The sequence below is a fragment of the Stenella coeruleoalba genome (assembly GCF_951394435.1).
Source record: "Stenella coeruleoalba genome assembly, contig: scaffold_208, whole genome shotgun sequence".
In the NCBI taxonomy this organism is placed as follows: Eukaryota; Metazoa; Chordata; class Mammalia; order Artiodactyla; family Delphinidae; genus Stenella; species Stenella coeruleoalba.
The window spans coordinates 100,645-116,657 of record NW_027646273.1 but is presented as its reverse complement, the minus strand read 5'-3'; positions in this window follow the sequence as shown (position 1 = coordinate 116,657).

The following is a 16,013-nucleotide window of genomic DNA, read 5'->3' as shown; positions in this document are numbered from 1 at the left end:
AGGTAGACTGGAATTGCATTGAAAGCATAGGAAAAGAGGCAGAACGTCCACAATGATGCACTTGGCCAAAAAGGGCATATGCGTTTTTTCCTGAATATATTCAGGAAAAAACGCATACGCACTTTTTGGCCAACCAAGCAAGCTTGCAAAGGAAATCTGCACTACAATGAAGTCTCACTTCCCCCCGGTCAAAAGGGCCATCTGAAAAAAGGGTAAAATCCAGAAAGGCAGGACAGGCCATGGAGAACTGGGAGCCTTGTTATGCTGATGGGCGGGAGGTAAATTGCCAACAACCACTCGGGAGAAGTGTATGGTGTTTCCTGAAACATCTAAAAAACAAAGCAACAGAGCCTAGGGCACTGCCACTTATGGTCCTATAGCTTAGGGAAATTAAAATAAAAAAGACACAGGCACCCCAAAGTTTGGAACGGCTCTGTTTACAAGAACCTCGTTTACAGTACAAGTTCAACATCGCAGAAAGTGAAAAATGGATAAAGAAGTTGTGGTATTTACTTACAAAGCAATATCACTCAGCAATGAAATCTATGTCATCAGGCCCTTAGCATCACAATGAGTGGATTCAGGTATGATGATTCTAACTGAAATAAGTCACACAGAAAAAGAAACATCGTAAGATATCAGTAATACACGGAATGTAAACTTGGCTACACAGGAACTGAATTACAGAACAGAACAGGGTCTCAAATTTAGAAAACCAACATATGCTTGCTTAAGGGTAAAGGTGAGTTGGGGTGCTGCATAAAACCAGAGATTGAAATGAGCACAGATAAAGTTCCTTAAGTCAAATATGGAATAGACAAGAGCTACTCCTTGCTCAACGAAATGGACTCAACACCGCATATTAAACGCCTAAGAATGTACCTGACTAGTAAGTATCGTAAAACCTATGGATTGCTATGTCTCCAAAAGAGAATCAAGCATGTGTACAGGGGCATAAACGCAGCAGTGATAGGATTGGAGAGGTTCGGTGAGCAAATGAAGACCCTTTGAAGTCATATTGCATGGTACCCATTACACGGGTCTCAACTCTCCAGGTTTAAGGTATTCTTCCTTCAGCTAAAACATGCATGTGGAACCCAAGTATGATCAACCATGTGAACGGGAGACGTGTTCAAATATGTCTCAGTTTTCCTCCCCTGGTACTCGGGTGCAACATTCCAGACGCTTTACTAACACTCTCCCCACTTGGAGAGTCAGCGCCTTTAACCTCCTGTTTGGCCCAGTTTGCAATTTCTGCGGAAGATGAACAGGAATAGCGAGAACCAATGAGAGGCTAGCTGGAGGTGTCTGGACGGGCAAATTTAACTCTCATTTCCCACCAGGAAGAGGAAATAACCAAAGTCTCAGCGTGCCGTACCGGAACCAGATTAGGGCCTGAAGCCATCCTGCGGTATTGCGGCCAGCTCAAAAGAAAGCGAGTTGAAGAAAGGAGCTCAGGGGCACTGTAATTCACAAACCTGCAGAGTTATAAATGACAGCTATCGTCCAAAAATAGACTGAAGTAAGGCTGCCAAGAGGACTTGAAAGCGGGGCAGAATTGCAGGAAACCGATTTCAGGAGGTAGACTGGAATTGCATTGAAAGCATAGGAAAAGAGGCAGAACGTCCACAATGATGCACTTGGCCAAAAAGGGCGTATGCGTTTTTTCCTGAATATATTCAGGAAAAAACGCATACGCCCTTTTTGGCCAACCAAGCAAGCTTGCAAAGGAAATCTGCACTACAATGAAGTCTCACTTCCCCCCGGTCAAAAGGGCCATCTGAAAAAAGTGTAAAATCCAGAAAGGCAGGACAGGCCATGGAGAACTGGGAGCCTTGTTATGCTGATGGGCGGGATGTAAATTGCCAACAGACACTGGGGAGAAGTGTATGGTGTTTCCTGAAACATCTAAAAAACAAAGCAACAGAGCCTAGGGCACTGCCACTTATGGTCCTATAGCTTAGGGAAATTAAAATCAAAAAGACACAGCCACCCCAAAGTTTGGGACGCCTCTGTTTACAAGAACCTCGTTTACAGTACAAGTTCAACATCGCAGAAAGTGAAAAATGGATAAAGAAGTTGTGGTATTTACTTACAAAGCAATATCACTCAGCAATGAAATCTGTGTCATCAGGCCCTTAGCAGCACAATGAGTGGATTCAGGTATGATGATTCTAACTGAAATAAGTCACACAGAAAAAGAAACATCATAAGATATCAGTAATACACGGAATGGAAACTTGGCTACACAGGAACTGAATTACAGAACAGAACAGGGTCTCAAATTTAGAAAAACAACTTATGCTTGCTTAAGGGTAAAGGTGAGTTGGGGTGCTGCATAAAACCAGAGATTGAAATGAGCACAGATAAAGTTCCTTAAGCCAAATATGGAATAGACAAGAGCTACTCCTTGCTCAACGAAATATACTCAACACCGCATATTAAACGCCTAAGAATGTACCTGACTAGTAAGTATCTTAAAACCTATGGATTGCTATGTCTCCAAAAGAGAATCAAGCATGTGTACAGGGGCATAAACGCAGCAGTGATAGGATTGGAGAGGTTCGGTGAGCAAATGAAGACCCTTTGAAGTCATATTGCATGGTACCCATTCCACGGGTTTCAACTACCCAGGTTTAAGTTATTCTTCCTTCAGCTAAAACATGCATGTGGAACCTAGAGTATGATCAACCATGTGATCGGTAGACGTGTTCAAATATGTCTCAGTTTTCGTACCCTGGTACTCGGGTGCAACATTCCAGACGCTTTACTAACACTCTCCCGACTTGGAGAGTCAGTCCCTTTAACCTCCTGTTTGACCCAGTTTGCAATTTCTGCGGAAGATGAACAGGAATAGCGAGAACCAATGGAGACTAGCTGTAGGTGTCTGGACGGGCAAATTTAACTCTCATTTCCTACCAGGAAGAGGAATTAACCAAAGGCTCAGCGTGCCATGCCAGAACCAGATTAGGGCCTGAAGCCATCCTGTGGTGTTGCGGCCAGCTCAAGAGAAAGCGAGTTGAAGAAAGGACCTCAGGGGCACTGTAATTCACAAACCTGCAGAGTTATAAATGACAGCTATCGTCCAAAAATAGACTGAAGTAAGGCTGCCAAGAGGACTTGAAAGCGGGGCAGAATTGCAGGAAACCGATTTCAGGAGGTAGACTGGAATTGCATTGAAAGCATAGGAAAAGAGGCAGAACGTCCACAATGACGCACTTGGCCAAAAAGGGCGTATGCGTTTTTTCCTGAATATATTCAGGAAAAAACGCATACGCCCTTTTTGGCCAACCAAGCAAGCTTGCAAAGGAAATCTGCACTACAATGAAGTCTCACTTCCCCCCGGTCAAAAGGGCCATCTGAAAAAAGTGTAAAATCCAGTAAGGCAGGACAGGCCATGGAGAACTGGCAGCCTTGTTATGCTGATGGGCGGGATGTAAATTGCCAACAGACACTCAGGAGAAGTGTATGGTGTTTCCTGAAACATCTAAAAAACAAAGCAACAGAGCCTAGGGCACTGCCACTTATGGTCCTATAGCTTAGGGAAATTAAAATCAAAAAGACACAGCCACCCCAATGTTTGGGACGCCTCTGTTTACAAGAACCTCGTTTACAGTACAAGTTCAACATCGCAGAAAGTGAAAAATGGATAAAGAACTTGTGGTACTTACGTACAATGCAGTATCACTCAGCAATGAAATCTATGTCATCAGGCCCGTAGCAGCATAATGAGTGGATTCAGGTATGATGATTCTAACTGAAATAAGTCACACAGAAAAAGAAACATCATAAGATATCACTAATACACGGAATGTAAACTTGGCTACACAGGAACTGAATTACAGAACAGAACAGGGTCTCAAATTTAGAAAACCAACTTATGCTTGCTTAAGGGGAAAGGTGAGTTGGGGTGCTGCATAAAACCAGAGATTGAAATGAGCACAGATAAAGTTCCTAAAGCCAAATATGGAATAGACAAGAGCTACTCCTTGCTCAACGAAATGGACTCAAAACCCCATATTAAACGCCTAAGAATGTACCTGACTAGTAAGTATCTTAAAACCTATGGATTGCTATGTCTCCAAAAGAGAATCAAGCGTGTGTACAGGGGAATAAACGCAGCAGTGATAGGATTGGAGAGGTTCGGTGAGCAAATGAAGACCCTTTGAAGTCATATTGCATGGTACCCATTACACGGGTCTCAACTCTCCAGGTTTAAGGTATTCTTCCTTCAGCTAAAACATGCATGTGGAACCCAGAGTATGATCAACCATGTGAACGGGAGACGTGTTCAAATATGTCTCAGTTTTCCTCCCCTGGTACTCGGGTGCAACATTCCAGACGCTTTACTAACACTCTCCCGACTTGGAGAGTCAGTCCCTTTAACCTCCTGTTGGCCCAGTTTGCAATTTCTGCGGAAGATGAACAGGAATAGCGAGAACCAATGAGAGGCTAGCTGGAGGTGTCTGGACGGGCAAATTTAACTCTCATTTCCCACCAGGAAGAGGAATTAACCAAAGGCTCAGCGTGCCGGGCCGGAACCAGATTAGGGCCTGAAGCCATCCTGCGGTGTTGCGGCCAGGTCACAAGAAAGCGAGTTGAAGAAAGGAGCTCAGGGGCACTGTAATTCACAAACCTGCAGAGTTATAAATGACAGCTATCGTCCAAAAATAGACTGAAGTAAGGCTGCCAAGAGGACTTGAAAGCGGGGCAGAATTGCAGGAAACCGATTTCAGGAGGTAGACTGGAATTGCATTGAAAGCATAGGAAAAGAGGCAGAACGTCCACAATGATGCACTTGGCCAAAAAGGGCGTATGCGTTTTTTCCTGAATATATTCAGGAAAAAACGCATACGCCCTTTTTGGCCAACCAAGCAAGCTTGCAAAGGAAATCTGCACTACAATGAAGTCTCACTTCCCCCTGGTCAAAAGGGCCATCTGAAAAAAGTGTAAAATCCAGAAAGGCAACAGGCCATGGAGAACTGGGAGCCTTGTTATGCTGATGGGCGGGATGTAAATTGCCAACAGACACTCGGGAGAAGTTTATGGTGTTTCCTGAAACATCTAAAAAACAAAGCAACAGAGCCTAGGGCACTGCCACTTATGGTCCTATAGCTTAGGGAAATTAAAATCAAAAAGACACAGCCATCCCAAAGTTTCGAACGGCTCTGTTTACAAGAACCTCGTTTACAGTACAAGTTCAACATCGCAGAAAGTGAAAAATGGATAAAGAACTTGTGGTACTTACGTACAATGCAGTATCACTCAGCAATGAAATCTATGTCATCAGGCCCGTAGCAGCATAATGAGTAGATTCAGGTACGATGATTCTAACTGAAATAAGTCACACAGAAAAAGAAACATCATAAGATATCACTAATACACGGAATGTAAACTTGGCTACACAGGAACTGAATTCCAAAACAGAACAGGGTCTCAAATTTAGAAAACCAACTTATGCTTGCTTAAGGGGAAAGGTGAGTTGGGTTGCTGCATAAAACCAGAGATTGAAATGAGCACAGATAAAGTTCCTTAAGCCAAATATGGAATAGACAAGAGCTACTCCTTGCTCAACGAAATGGACTCAACACCGCATATTAAACGCCTAAGAATGTACCTGACTAGTAAGTATCTTAAAACCTATGGATGGCTATGTCTCCGAAAGAGAATCAAGCATGTGTACAGGGGCATAAACGCAGCAGTGATAGGATTGGAGAGGTTCGGTGAGCAAATGAAGACCCTTTGAAGTCATATTGCATGGTACCCATTCCACGGGTTTCAACTACCCAGGTTTTAGGTATTCTTCCTTCAGCTAAAACATGCATGTGGAACCCAGAGTATGATCAACCATGTGATCGGGAGACGTGTTCAAATATGTCTCAGTTTTCCTCCCCTGGTACTCGGGTGCAACATTCCAGACGCTTTACTAACACTCTCCCCACTTGGAGAGTCAGCGCCTTTAACCTCCTGTTTGGCACAGTTTGCAATTTCTGCGGAAGATGAACAGGAATAGCGAGAACCAATGAGAGGCTAGCTGGAGGTGTCTGGACGGGCAAATTTAACTCTCATTTCCCAACAGGAAGAGGAAATAACCAAAGGCTTAGCGTGCCGTCCCGGAACCAGATTAGGGCCTGAAGCCATCCTGCGGTGTTGCGGCCAGGTCACAAGAAAGCGAGTTGAAGAAAGGAGCTCAGGGGCACTGTAATTCACAAACCTGCAGAGTTATAAATGACAGCTATCGTCCAAAAATAGACTGAAGTAAGGCTGCCAAGAGGACTTGAAAGCGGGGCAGAATTGCAGGAAACCGATTTCAGGAGGTAGACTGGAATTGCATTGAAAGCATAGGAAAAGAGGCAGAACGTCCACAATGATGCACTTGGCCAAAAAGGGCGTATGCGTTTTTTCCTGAATATATTCAGGAAAAAACGCATACGCCCTTTTTGGCCAACCACGCAAGCTTGCAAAGGAAATCTGCACTACAATGAAGTCTCACTTCCCCCTGGTCAAAAGGGCCATCTGAAAAAAGTGTAAAATCCAGAAAGGCAGGACAGGCCATGGAGAACTGGGAGCCTTGTTATGCTGATGGGCGGGATGTAAATTGCCAACAGACACTCAGGAGAAGTGTATGGTGTTTCCTGAAACATCTAAAAAACAAAGCAACAGAGCCTAGGGCACTGCCACTTATGGTCCTATAGCTTAGGGAAATTAAAATCAAAAAGACACAGCCACCCCAAAGTTTGGAACGGCTCTGTTTACAAGAACCTCGTTTACAGTACAAGTTCAACATCGCAGAAAGTGAAAAATGGATAAAGAAGTTGTGGTATTTACTTACAAAGCAATATCACTCAGCAATGAAATCTGTGTCATCAGGCCCTTAGCAGCACAATGAGTGGATTCAGGTATGATGATTCTAACTGAAATAAGTCACACAGAAAAAGAAACATCATAAGATATCAGTAATACACGGAATGTAAACTTGGCTACACAGGAACTGAATTACAGAACAGAACAGAGTCTCAAATTTAGAAAACCAACTTATGCTTGCTTAAGGGGAAAGGTGAGTTGGGGTGCTGCATAAAACCAGAGATTGAAATGAGCACAGATAAAGTTCCTTAAGTCAAATATGGAATAGACAAGAGCTACTCCTTGCTCAACGAAATGGACTCAACACCGCATATTAAACGCCTAAGAATGTACCTGACTAGTAAGTATCTTAAAACCTATGGATTGCTATGTCTCCGAAAGAGAATCAAGCATGTGTACAGGGGCATAAACGCAGCAGTGATAGGATTGGAGAGGTTCGGTGAGCAAATGAAGACCCTTTGAAGTCATATTGCATGGTACCCATTACATGGGTCTTAACTCTCCAGGTTTAAGGTATTCTTCCTTCAGCTAAAACATGCATGTGGAACCCAAGTATGATCAACCATGTGAACGGGAGACGTGTTCAAATATGTCTCAGTTTTCCTCCCCTGGTACTCGGGTGCAACATTCCAGACGCTTTACTAACACTCTCCCCACTTGGAGAGTCAGCGCCTTTAACCTCCTGTTTGGCCCAGTTTGCAATTTCTGCGGAAGATGAACAGGAATAGCGAGAACCAATGAGAGACTAGCTGGAGGTGTGTGGACGGGCAAATTTAACTCTCATTTCCCACCAGGAAGAGGAAATAACCAAAGGTTCAGCGTGCCGTGCCGGAACCAGATTAGGGCCTGAAGCCATCCTGCGGTGTTGCGGCCAGGTCACAAGAAAGCGAGTTGAAGAAAGGAGCTCAGGGGCACTGTAATTCACAAACCTGCAGAGTTATAAATGACAGCTATCGTCCAAAAATAGACTGAAGTAAGGCTGCCAAGAGGACTTGAAAGCGGGGCAGAATTGCAGGAAACCGATTTCAGGAGGTAGACTGGAATTGCATTAAAAGCATAGGAAAAGAGGCAGAACGTCCACAATGATGCACTTGGCCAAAAAGGGCGTATGTGTTTTTTCCTGAATATATTCAGGAAAAAATGCATACGCCCTTTTTGGCCAACCAAGCAAGCTTGCAAAGGAAATCTGCACTACAATGAAGTCTCACTTCCCCCCGGTCAAAAGGGCCATCTGAAAAAAGTGTAAAATCCAGAAAGGCAGGACAGGCCATGGAGAACTGGGAGCCTTGTTATGCTGATGGTCGGGATGGAAATTGCCAACAACCACTCGGGAGAAGTGTATGGTGTTTCCTGAAACATCTAAAAAACAAAGCAACAGAACCTAGGGCACTTCCACTTATGGTCCTATAGCTTAGAGAATTTAAAATCAAAAAGACACAGCCACCCCAAAGTTTGGAACGGCTCTGTTTACAAGAACCTCGTTTACAGTACAAGTTCAACATCGCAGAAAGTGAAAAATGGATAAAGAACTTGTGGTATTTACTTACAAAGCAATATCACTCAGCAATGAAATCTGTGTCATCAGGCCCTTAGCAGCACAATGAGTGGATTCAGGTATGATGATTCTAACTGAAATAAGTCACACAGAAAAAGAAACATCATAAGATATCAGTAAAACACGGAATGTAAACTTGGCTACACAGGAACAGAATTACAGAACAGAACAGGGTCTCAAATTTAGAAAACCAACTTATGCTTGCTTAAGGGGAAAGGTGAGTTGGGGTGCTGCATAAAACCAGAGATTGAAATGAGCACAGATAAAGTTCCTTAAGTCAAATATGGAATAGACAAGAGCTACTCCTTGCTCAACGAAATGGACTCAACACCGCATATTAAACGCCTAAGAATGTACCTGACTAGTAAGTATCTTAAAACCTATGGATTGCTATGTCTCCGAAAGAGAATCAAGCATGTGTACAGGGGCATAAACGCAGCAGTGATAGGATTGGAGAGGTTCGGTGAGCAAATGAAGACCCTTTGAAGTCATATTGCATGGTACCCATTACATGGGTCTTAACTCTCCAGGTTTAAGGTATTCTTCCTTCAGCTAAAACATGAATGTGGAACCCAAGTATGATCAACCATGTGAACGGGAGACGTGTTCAAATATGTCTCAGTTTTCCTCCCCTGGTACTCGGGTGCAACATTCCAGACGCTTTACTAACACTCTCCCCACTTGGAGAGTCAGCGCCTTTAACCTCCTGTTTGGCCCAGTTTGCAATTTCTGCGGAAGATGAACAGGAATAGCGAGAACCAATGAGAGACTAGCTGGAGGTGTGTGGACGGGCAAATTTAACTCTCATTTCCCACCAGCAAGAGGAAATAACCAAAGGCTCAGCGTACCGTGCCGGAACCAGATTAGGGCCTGAAGCCATCCTGCGGTGTTGCGGCCAGGTCACAAGAAAGCGAGTTGAAGAAAGGAGCTCAGGGGCACTGTAATTTACAAACCTGCAGAGTTATAAATGACAGCTATCGTCCAAAAATAGACTGAAGTAAGGCTGCCAAGAGGACTTGAAAGCGGGGCAGAATTGCAGGAAACCGATTTCAGGAGGTACACTGGAATTGCATTGAAAGCATAGGAAAAGAGGCAGAACGTCCACAATGATGCACTTGGCCAAAAAGGGCGTATGTGTTTTTTCCTGAATATATTCAGGAAAAAACGCATACGCCCTTTTTGGCCAACCAAGCAAGCTTGCAAAGGAAATCTGCACTACAATGAAGTCTCACTTCCCCCCGGTCAAAAGGGCCATCTGAAAAAAGTGTAAAATCCAGAAAGGCAGGACAGGCCATGGAGAACTGGGAGCCTTGTTATGCTGATGGTCGGGATGTAAATTGCCAACAACCACTCGGGAGAAGTGTATGGTGTTTCCTGAAACATCTAAAAAACAAAGCAACAGAACCTAGGGCACTTCCACTTATGGTCCTATAGCTTAGGGAAATTAAAATCAAAAAGACACAGCCACTCCAAAGTTTGGAACGGCTCTGTTTACAAGAACCTCGTTTACAGTACAAGTTCAACATCGCAGAAAGTGAAAAATGGATAAAGAAGTTGTGGTATTTACTTACAAAGCAATATCACTCAGCAATGAAATCTATGTCATCAGGCCCTTAGCAGCACAATGAGTGGATTCAGGTATGATGATTCTAACTGAAATAAGTCACACAGAAAAAGAAACATCATAAGATATCACTAATACACGGAATGTAAACTTGGCTACACAGGAACTGCATTCCAAAACAGAACAGGGTCTCAAATTTAGAAAACCAACTTATGCTTGCTTAAGGGGAAAGGTGAGTTGGGGTGCTGCATAAAACCAGAGATTGAAATGAGCACAGATAAAGTTCCTTAAGCCAAATATGGAATAGACAAGAGCTACTCCTTGCTCAACGAAATGGACTCAACACCCCATATTAAACGCCTAAGAATGTACCTGACTAGTAAGTATCTTAAAACCTATGGATTGCTATGTCTCCGAAAGAGAATCAAGCATGTGTACAGGGGCATAAACGCAGCAGTGATAGGATTGGAGAGGTTCGGTGAGCAAATGAAGACCCTTTGAAGTCATATTGCATGGTACCCATTCCACGGGTTTCAACTACCCAGGTTTAAGGTATTCTTCCTTCAGCTAAAACATGCATGTGGAACCTAGAGTATGATCAACCATGTGATCGGGAGACGTGTTCAAATATGTCTCAGTTTTCCTCCCCTGGTACTCGGGTGCAACATTCCAGACGCTTTACTAACACTCTCCCCACTTGGAGAGTCAGTCCCTTTAACCTCCTGTTTGGCCCAGTTTGCAATTTCTGCGGAAGATGAACAGGAATAACGAGAACCAATGAGAGGCTAGCTGGAGGTGTCTGGACGGGCAAATTTAACTCTCATTTCCCACCAGGAAGAGGAATTAACCAAAGGCTCAGCATGCCGGGCCGGAACCAGATTAGGGCCTGAAGCCATCCTGCGGTGTTGCGGCCAGGTCACAAGAAAGCGAGTTGAAGAAAGGAGCTCAGGGGCACTGTAATTCACAAACCTGCAGAGTTATAAATGACAGCTATCGTCCAAAAATAGACTGAAGTAAGGCTGCCAAGAGGACTTGAAAGCGGGGCAGAATTGCAGGAAACCGATTTCAGGAGGTAGACTGGAATTGCATTGAAAGCATAGGAAAAGAGGCAGAACGTCCACAATGATGCACTTGGCCAAAAAGGGCGTATGCGTTTTTTCCTGAATATATTCAGGAAAAAACGCATACGCCCTTTTTGGCCAACCAAGCAAGCTTGCAAAGGAAATCTGCACTACAATGAAGTCTCACTTCCCCCTGGTCAAAAGGGCCATCTGAAAAAAGTGTAAAATCCAGAAAGGCAGGACAGGCCATGGAGAACTGGGAGCCTTGTTATGCTGATGGGCGGGATGTAAATTGCCAACAGACACTCGGGAGAAGTGTACGGTGTTTCCTGAAACATCTAAAAAACAAAGCAACAGGGCCTAGGGCACTTCCACTTATGATCCTATAGCTTAGGGAAATTAAAATCAAAAAGACACAGCCACCCCAAAGTTTGGGACGCCTCTGTTTACAAGAACCTCGTTTACAGTACAAGTTCAACATCGCAGAAAGTGAAAAATGGATAAAGAAGTTGTGGTATTTACTTACAAAGCAATATCACTCAGCAATGAAATCTATGTCATCAGGCCCTTAGCATCACAATGAGTGGATTCAGGTATGATGATTCTAACTGAAATAAGTCACACAGAAAAAGAAACATCGTAAGATATCAGTAATACACGGAATGTAAACTTGGCTACACAGGAACTGAATTACAGAACAGAACAGGGTCTCAAATTTAGAAAACCAACTTATGCTTGCTTAAGGGTAAAGGTGAGTTGGGGTGCTGCATAAAACCAGAGATTGAAATGAGCACAGATAAAGTTCCTTAAGTCAAATATGGAATAGACAAGAGCTACTCCTTGCTCAACGAAATGGACTCAACACCGCATATTAAACGCCTAAGAATGTACCTGACTAGTAAGTATCGTAAAACCTATGGATTGCTATGTCTCCAAAAGAGAATCAAGCATGTGTACAGGGGCATAAAAGCAGCAGTGATAGGATTGGAGAGGTTCGGTGAGCAAATGAAGACCCTTTGAAGTCATATTGCATGGTACCCATTACACGGGTCTCAACTCTCCAGGTTTAAGGTATTCTTCCTTCAGCTAAAACATGCATGTGGAACCCAAGTATGATCAACCATGTGAACGGGAGACGTGTTCAAATATGTCTCAGTTTTCCTCCCCTGGTACTCGGGTGCAACATTCCAGACGCTTTACTAACACTCTCCCCCCTTGGAGAGTCAGCGCCTTTAACCTCCTGTTTGGCCCAGTTTGCAATTTCTGCGGAAGATGAACAGGAATAGCGAGAACCAATGAGAGGCTAGCTGGAGGTGTCTGGACGGGCAAATTTAACTCTCATTTCCCACCAGGAAGAGGAAATAACCAAAGGCTAAGCATGCCGTACCGGAACCAGATTAGGGCCTGAAGCCATCCTGCGGTGTTGCGGCCAGGTCACAAGAAAGCGAGTTGAAGAAAGGAGCTCAGGGGCACTGTAATTCACAAACCTGCAGAGTTATAAATGACAGCTATCGTCCAAAAATAGACTGAAGTAAGGCTGCCAAGAGGACTTGAAAGCGGGGCAGAATTGCAGGAAACCGATTTCAGGAGGTAGACTGGAATTGCATTGAAAGCATAGGAAAAGAGGCAGAACGTCCACAATGATGCACTTGGCCAAAAAGGGCGTATGCGTTTTTTCCTGAATATATTCAGGAAAAAACGCATACGCCCTTTTTGGCCAACCAAGCAAGCTTGCAAAGGAAATCTGCACTACAATGAAGTCTCACTTCCCCCCGGTCAAAAGGGCCATCTGAAAAAAGTGTAAAATCCAGAAAGGCAGGACAGGCCATGGAGAACTGGGAGCCTTGTTATGCTGATGGGCGGGATGTAAATTGCCAACAGACACTGGGGAGAAGTGTATGGTGTTTCCTGAAACATCTAAAAAACAAAGCAACAGAGCCTAGGGCACTGCCACTTATGGTCCTATATCTTAGGGAAATTAAAATCAAAAAGACACAGCCACCCCAAAGTTTGGGACGCCTCTGTTTACAAGAACCTCGTTTACAGTACAAGTTCAACATCGCAGAAAGTGAAAAATGGATAAAGAAGTTGTGGTATTTACTTACAAAGCAATATCACTCAGCAATGAAATCTGTGTCATCAGGCCCTTAGCAGCACAATGAGTGGATTCAGGTATGATGATTCTAACTGAAGTAAGTCACACAGAAAAAGAAATATCATAAGATATCAGTAATACACGGAATGGAAACTTGGCTACACAGGAACTGAATTACAGAACAGAACAGGGTCTCAAATTTAGAAAACCAACTTATGCTTGCTTAAGGGGAAAGGTTTGTTGGGGTGCTGCATAAAACCAGAGATTGAAATGAGCACAGATAAAGTTCCTTAAGTCAAATATGGAATAGACAAGAGCTACTCCTTGCTCAACGAAATGGACTCAACACCGCATATTAAACACCTAAGAATGTACCTGACTAGTAAGTATCTTAAAACCTATGGATTGCTATGTCTCCGAAAGAGAATCAAGCATGTGTACAGGGGCATAAACGCAGCAGTGATAGGATTGGAGAGGTTCGGTGAGCAAATGAAGACCCTTTGAAGTCATATTGCATGGTACCCATTCCACGGGTCTCAACTCTCCAGGTTTAAGGTATTCTTCCTTCAGCTAAAACATGCATGTGGAACCCAAGTATGATCAACCATGTGAACGGGAGACGTGTTCAAATATGTCTCAGTTTTCCTCCCCTGGTACTCGGGTGCAACATTCCAGACGCTTTACTAACACTCTCCCCACTTGGAGAGTCAGTCCCTTTAACCTCCTGTTTGGCCCAGTTTGCAATTTCTGCGGAAGATGAACAGGAATAGCGAGAACCAATGAGAGGCTAGCTGGAGGTGTCTGGACGGGCAAATTTAACTCTCATTTCCCACCAGGAAGAGGAAATAACCAAAGGCTCAGCGTGCCGTACCGGAACCAGATTAGGGCCTGAAGCCATCCTGCGGTGTTGCGGCCAGCTCAAAAGAAAGCGAGTTGAAGAAAGGAGCTCAGGGGCACTGTAATTCACAAACCTGCAGAGTTATAAATGACAGCTATCGTCCAAAAATAGACTGAAGTAAGGCTGCCAAGAGGACTTGAAAGCGGGCCAGAATTGCAGGAAACCGATTTCAGGAGGTAGACTGGAATTGCATTGAAAGCATAGGAAAAGAGGCAGAACGTCCACAATGATGCACTTGGCCAAAAAGGGCGTATGCGTTTTTTCCTGAATATATTCAGGAAAAAACGCATACGCCCTTTTTGGCCAACCAAGCAAGCTTGCAAAGGAAATCTGCACTACAATGAAGTCTCACTTCCCCCCGGTCAAAAGGGCCATCTGAAAAAAGTGTAAAATCCAGAAAGGCAGGACAGGCCATGGAGAACTGGGAGCCTTGTTATGCTGATGGGCGGGATGTAAATTGCCAACAACCACTCGGGAGAAGTGTATGGTGTTTCCTGAAACATCTAAAAAACAAAGCAACAGAACCTAGGGCACTTCCACTTATGGTCCTATAGCTTAGGGAAATTAAAATCAAAAAGACACAGCCACCCCAAAGTTTGGAACGGCTCTGTTTACAAGAACCTCGTTTACAGTACAAGTTCAACATCGCAGAAAGTGAAAAATGGATAAAGAAGTTGTGGTATTTACTTACAAAGCAATATCACTCAGCAATGAAATCTGTGTCATCAGGCCCTTAGCAGCACAATGAGTGGATTCAGGTATGATGATTCTAACTGAACTAAGTCACACAGAAAAAGAAACATCATAAGATATCAGTAATACACGGAATGTAAACTTGGCTACACAGGAACTGAATAACAGAACAGAACAGGGTCTCAAATTTAGAAAACCAACTTATGCTTGCTTAAGGGTAAAGGTGAGTTGGGGTGCTGCATAAAACCAGAGATTGAAATGAGCACAGATAAAGTTCCTTAAGTCAAATATGGAATAGACAAGAGCTACTCCTTGCTCAACGAAATGGACTCAACATCGCATATTAAATGCCTAAGAATGTACCTGACTAGTAAGTATCTTAAAACCTATGGATTGCTATGTCTCCGAAAGAGAATCAAGCATGTGTACAGGGGCATAAACGCAGCAGTGATAGGATTGGAGAGGTTCGGTGAGCAAATGAAGACCCTTTGAAGTCATATTGCATGGTACCCATTACACGGGTCTTAACTCTCCAGGTTTAAGGTATTCTTCCTTCAGCTAAAACATGCATGTGGAACCCAAGTATGATCAACCATGTGAACGGGAGACGTGTTCAAATATGTCACAGTTTTCCTCCCCTGGTACTCGGGTGCAACATTCCAGACGCTTTACTAACACTCTCCCGACTTGGAGAGTCAGCGCCTTTAACCTCCTGTTTGGCCCAGTTTGCAATTTCTGCGGAAGATGAACAGGAATAGCGAGAACCAATGAAAGACTAGCTGGAGGTGTCTGGACGGGCAAATTTAACTCTCATTTCCCACCAGGAAGAGGAAATAACCAAAGGCTCAGCGTGCCGTGCCGGAACCAGATTAGGGCCTGAAGTCATCCTGCGGTGTTGCGGCCAGGTCACAAGAAAGCGAGTTGAAGAAAGGAGCTCAGGGGCACTGAAATTCACAAACCTGCAGAGTTATAAATGACAGCTAACGTCCGAAAATAGACTGAAGTAAGGCTGCCAAGAGGACTTGAAAGCGGGGCAGAATTGCAGGAAACCGATTTCAGGAGGTAGACTGGAATTGCATTGAAAGCATAGGAAAAGAGGCAGAACGTACACAATGATGCACTTGGCCAAAAAGGGCGTATGCGTTTTTTCCTGAATATATTCAGGAAAAAACGCATACGCCCTTTTTGGCCAACCAAGCAAGCTTGCAAAGGAAATCTGCACTACAATGAAGTCTCACTTCCCTCCGGTCAAAAGGGCCATCTGAAAAAAGTGTAAAATCCAG